Below are 6,000 nucleotides of genomic sequence, written 5' to 3'. Positions count from 1 at the left end.
GCATAGTACAAACACTATTAAGGACAGAGATCCTAAAATGGCGCGAGTATAGTGCGCACAGTGAATCCTGTTGTTGATTTAACAACTGACACTCTTATTTATGATGTCAGTGATCACCTGAGGCTCTTGTCATGAGCTGCCAAGGCTATGGAAGCCTCTTGAGTTCGCCAACTCTGATCTTATTCAGACAAGGCCATAGTCACATTTAATAAACTGAAGAAATAAAAACCACATGATTATTTCAATCGATGCAGAGAAAGCATTTGATAAAACTCAACATCTTTTTCATGACAAAAACCTTAAGCAAACTGTATATAGAAGTAATATTAATCAACAAAACTAAGGCAATTTATGACAAACCCAAAGCCAGCATCATAGTGAATAGTGGAAAATTGGAAGCATTTCCACTAAGAACTGGAACCAGGCAAGGTTGCCCACTTGCACTACTGCTATTCAGTATAGTGCTATAATTTTAGCCAAGCCATTAGAAAAGAAAAAGGAATCTATGGGATACAAATTGGAAAGGAAGAACTCAAACTATCCTAGTTTGAAGATGGCATTATCCTACATAGGGGGGACCAAAAGATTCTACTAAGAGACTACTGGAACTCATAAGAGAGTTTGGTAAAGTCGTAGGATATAAAATCAACACATAAAAATCAATAGCCTTTATGTATACTAATAATGCCACAGCTGAGAAGGAACTTGTAATATCAATACCATACACAATAGCTACAAAAAATTTAAATACCTCGGAATAAATAAACCAGGGGTGTAAAAGATCTCTACAATGAAATTTACAACACATAAAAAAAATAAATAGAAGACACAAAAATGGAAAAACTTTCCATGTTTGGGATTGGAAGAATTAATATAACTGTCTATAGTACTGAAAGCAATGTAAAGATCAATGCAATCCCAATCAAAATATCAATGACATTCTTCCCAGACACAGAAAAAATGCTAAAATTCATATGGAGGGGGCCGGTGCTGTGGAATAGCAGGTAAAGCCCACCATTTTGCAGTGCTAGTATCACATATGGGTGCTGGTTCAAGACCTGGCTGCTTCACTTCCAATCCAGCTCTCTGCTGTGGCCTGGGAAAGTAGTAGAGATGGCTCAAGTCCTTAGGGCCCTGCACCCTGTGAGAGACCTGGAGGAAGCTCCTGGGTCCTGGCCTCGGATGAGCACGACTCTGGTCATAGCAACCACTTGGGGAGTGAACCAGCAGATGAAAAATCTCTCTCTCTGTCTCTGTCTGTCTCTGCCTCTCTGTAACTCCACCTTTGAAATAAATAAATCAATCTTTTAAAAAAATTGTATATGGAGACACAAGAGACCCTGAATAGTTACAGGAATTTTAAACAACAAAACAAAGCTAGAAGCACCACAATACACAATAGATTTCAAAATATATTACAGGGCACTTATAATCTTAACATTCTGATGCTGGTACCAAAATAGATATGTAGACCAATAAAACAGAACAGAAACCCCAGAAATTAATCCATGCATCTACAACCAACTAATCTTTGATAGACAAGTTAAAATCAATCCCTGGAGGAAAGATAGTCTCTTCAACAAATTGTGCCAGGAAAAATTAGATCTACACATGCAGAAGAGTGGAACACAATCCCTACCTTATACCTTATAAAAAATCAACTCTAAATGGATCAAGGAGCTAAAGCTATGACCTAATACCATTAAAATACTAGAGCAAAGCATGAGGGAAACTCTTCAATACACTGGCATAGGCAAAGACCCCAGAAGCATAGGCAATCAAACCCAAAATAGACAAATGGGATTATACCAAGCTAAGAAGTTTTCTGCAAAGCCAAGAAAACACTTAACAAAGTGAAGAGGAACCAACAGAATGGGAGACAATATTTGCAAACTACCCAGATGATAAAGGATTAATATCTAGGATCCATTAAGAGCTCAAGAAATTCATCAACAACAAAACAAACAATCCAGTTAAGTAATGGGCAAAGGACATGAACAGGCATTTTCAAAGGATGAAATTCAAATGGCCAAGACACACAGAAAAAATTTCTCAGGATCACTAGCCATCAGGGAAATGCAAATCAAGACTACAATGAGGTTCCACCTCACCCCAGTTTAGAATGGCTATTACCCTAAAATCAAAAACAATAAATGCTGGTAAGGATGGGGGGAAAAGGTACCCTAATACCCTGTTGGAGGGAATGGAAACTAGTACAAACATTATAGAATACAGTTAGGACGTTCTGAGTTATCATACAATCCAGCCTCTCACTCCTGGGTTTTAGCCAAATGAAATTAAATAAATGTATGAAAGAGTTATCTGTATTCTCATGTTTCTTGCAGCTGACTGTACAATAGCTAAGATATGCAATCAGCCCAAATGTCCAACAAATGATGACTGGAAAAAGAAAATGTGACATATATATATACCATGGGATACTAACGCATAAAACAGAACAAAATCCTGTTTTTACAACAAAATGGATGTGACTGGAAACCATTATGCTTAAATAAGCCAGTCCCCAAAAGACAAATATTATATGTTTTTATCTTAATGTGGCAATTAATATAAAATACAAAAATATATAGCAATAAAATGGATATCTTGTGATATGACTTGTTTTTAGCTCTTGTGGAAATGTGGTCTTCGTACTTTTTATGTATTATTATGGTTATACTCATGTGGAACCATGGTCTTCCTACCTTTTACTTATTATTATGGTTACTGGTGAATTAAGCCTGTGTTTATAGAGCAAACTGAAATTATGATTTTGCAAAAATTAAAGAAAAAAAGGAAGGAAGCAGGGTATTGATACAGAGAGAGGGAGGGAGGAAGTATGGTTATCTTCTTAGAGCTATTCATATAGAATTCAAGAACCTGCTTTCTTTATATGAATAAAAATTTTAAAAATCATACAACTAAAAACAGAGAGCCTAGAATTGAATCAATAGTCTAGATTTTTTTTAAAAATCAATCAATATGAGGCAATAGGGATGCAAGGAAGGAGGGTGGCAGTCAGAAGGCAGCAGTAGAACACTGGTCTTGGGAATGAGGACCCAGGGAAGGATGTTACTGTGTAACACCTCTCATCCTGCCTAGCAATTCCTTCTTCCCGTGACCAAAGAACAGTCATTGTGATACACGGATGAACATTTAGATGGCTACAGCTAGGCCAAGAGAAACAACTCATGCTGTATGAATATGGTGAGAACCAAGAACATTCTGACTTAAGAAAGTAAAAGATTCTATGTGAAAATATGCATGCCCACTTTCACCTTCAGAGTAACCACTGGTAACAAAAACTTCACAGGTGAAGGTAGAACAATCTGCCAAAGCACAGAGCTACGGAGGCTTCCATAAATATTTTGAAAGCCAAGGGTGAGCATTTGGCTTAACAGGTAGAACCTGGGTTAGTATGGCAACATCACACACTGGAGTCCCTGGGTTCAGCTCCAGCTCCTGAGTCCAGCTTCCTGCCAATGTAGACTTTAAGAGGCACTAGTGATTATGCAGGTCATTAGGGTCGGGCCACCTATATGGAGACCTGGATTATGTTCCCAGTTCCTGGCTTCACACCCTTACTCACCGTGGCATTTAGAGAGTAAACTGCAGATGAGAGCTCTGTCTCTCAAATATAAAAACATAGGAGCTAGTGCTGTTGCGCAGCAGGTTAGGCCACCATCTGCAGAACTGGCATGCCATAAGGTCACTGGTTCAAGTCCTGGCTGCTCCACTTCCAATCCAGCTCCCTGCTAATGTGCCTAGGAAAGCAGAGGAATATGGTACAAGTACTTGGGGTTCTGCACCTACATGGGAGACCTGAATGAAGATTCTGGTTCCTGGATTCGCCATGGCCCAGCCCTGGCCATTGAGGCCATTTTGGAAGTTAACCAGCACATGAAAGATACCTCTTTCTCTTTCTTTCTGTCTTTTCCTATAGCTCTTTCAAATTAATTAACTAACCAATTAATCTTTATATAAAAAGATGTGTGTTGTTTCTAATAGATATATAAAATAGTATATTCATATATATATATATGAATGCAAGCATTTGCTTTGGAGTTCTGGAACCTTCTAAGCAACAATAGCACCAGTTTAATCCCATTGGTCATTACCAGAATTGGCCATTCATCAAGTATGGAGACTTCCTGAATACACCCTTTTCCAGGAGGCAGAACCTGCTCATAAGAAATAATATACCACAACTAGCAGGCTAGAGTCATTTATGGAAACTGGAAAGAAGATGTCAAAAAGCAAGCCAAAAGAAATGCTGCTGAGAAATTTCTTGCCAAATATTTCTTCAGAGAAGCACATTTCTTTAACAAATCTGTGATAGGATATTCTTTAGGATGTACTTGGCACTCCTTGAGGAATTCTCCTGGGGAAAAGATCAACTTATTGAAAAGAAGTCTCTTTAGTATTTCAAATACAGATTACATCCAGCTGCTTAGTGAAACTGCCAGCAAACAAGGTTTCAGTATAACATATTTGGATATAAAAGAAATAAGTGCCAACGAACATTATCAATGTGTCACTGAACTGTCAGCCAGTTCCATCACAGTCTGTCGTGGCTCAGGTGCCTCTATAGCCATGTACAAAGTAAGGCAGTCCATAATACTCTGCAGTAGTTATTTTTTTTTTAAACCTAACAGCAGAAAGAAAGTACTACTGGAACCATTTAGAAAATTCTTGAGAGCACATAAAAAGTATCCTCTCTCAAGCCTTCCCTAGGAAAACATATACTGTAATGTTAAGTTTGTGTGTTGTTTCTAAATCTTTTCATAGGTTGCATTAACACTCCAAATCTAGTTATTTCCTGTACTATATGTTTCAATTGTGCTAAAAGGCAGAGTGTAGTCCCCATTTTACATTGCCACGCACACAGGAGGAATAAACTGCTGACAATGATTATGATGAAACAAAACTGCTAGTAACAGTCATCTTACTGGTGCTTAAACTCTTCTTTGTCTAAGGCTTCATGCAAAGAATTTGAAGAAAATCCTTAGAATTAGAGGGTTGAGAGACAGTACTAACTTACATTTCAGGGAACATGATTGGTCTGCTATGTATGTGAATCTATGTGATGAAGAGCAGTTGTGATAATGGGACTCTGTTCATTTCATTAAAGAGATTACTGACAGAAAAGTTCAGTATGAGGTCCTGTACCTGAGGGAATGTGGCTGGAAGGACCCACTTTTTTATGTACTTTATATTCTACCTAAAAGACTTGTCTCTTTTCAATATTTTCTCCACACTACAGCCTAGGAAGTAATGCTAAATAAGGAGTCAGCAGACTGTGGCCAGATCTGATTTAGATTCACAGTACTTTTTTTCAGTTTTGATATTTGGGAAAAAAAAAACAACAAGAACTGTACTACTTCACACTTAAAAATTCTATTATTTCATATTTATATTCATACTCATATGAAAATGTTTTCTTGAACATTATCAAACTATTTGTTTATGTATTGCCTATGACGGCATTTGTTCTGCAGTGGCAGAGCTGAGCACTGCACAAGGGACTGAATGGCTTGTGAAATCTAAAATATCTGCTACTTGCTCCTTTACAGAAAAAATTTGCAGACCCCAGGTCAAAACAATAATATCACTGTCCTGGGAAGCTTTAGCAGTCTGGAGAGTGAACCAGCAGATAAAACACTGTCTCTCTCTCTCTTTCTCTTGCTGCGACTTTCAAATAATTAAGTCTTTTTTAAAAAAAAATCTACTTCATTGTGGAGAACATACAGCCTTTACAGTTTTCTTGCATTTAAGAAGCTTTTGTTCCAGTGTTTCTTTGATAACAGCAGAAATCCTGTGGAGCAGAATATGCTGGAAAATCAGGAAAGGATCCTGCTTTTATTCATCTGACATCACTGTGCCATTCTGTGGAAGATCTCAGCAAACAAGAAGCTGATACAGAATACACAGATCTGTAAGGTACTGGTTCTCCAGTTAATATATGGGAGAACTATAATGTGTGTTCCTTTAGAACCTCTT

At 37.7% G+C, this 6,000-nt stretch overlaps 1 protein-coding gene and 1 pseudogene across 26 annotated transcripts in view; one reads left to right on the top strand and one right to left on the bottom strand.

Moving 5' to 3' along the window:
* The window catches only part of WDPCP (WD repeat containing planar cell polarity effector), a 378,644-nt gene that overhangs the window by 131,586 nt on the left and 241,058 nt on the right, over nt 1-6,000 (bottom strand). Inside the window, exon 17 of one of the 26 annotated variants that reach the window (XR_007918238.2) lies at nt 3,590-3,764. The exons of the other annotated variants lie outside the window; for them this stretch is intronic. The gene's annotated coding sequence lies outside the window, so the exon portion shown is untranslated. The remainder of the gene's footprint in view (nt 1-3,589; nt 3,765-6,000) is intronic. 26 annotated transcript variants of the gene reach the window in all.
* LOC138848607 (interferon-inducible double-stranded RNA-dependent protein kinase activator A pseudogene) lies at nt 3,853-5,577 on the top strand (annotated as a pseudogene).

Source organism: Oryctolagus cuniculus, chromosome 2 (genome assembly GCF_964237555.1).
Source record: "Oryctolagus cuniculus chromosome 2, mOryCun1.1, whole genome shotgun sequence".
NCBI classification, from domain to species: Eukaryota; Metazoa; Chordata; class Mammalia; order Lagomorpha; family Leporidae; genus Oryctolagus; species Oryctolagus cuniculus.
This window is presented reverse-complemented; position numbering and strand designations above follow the sequence as displayed.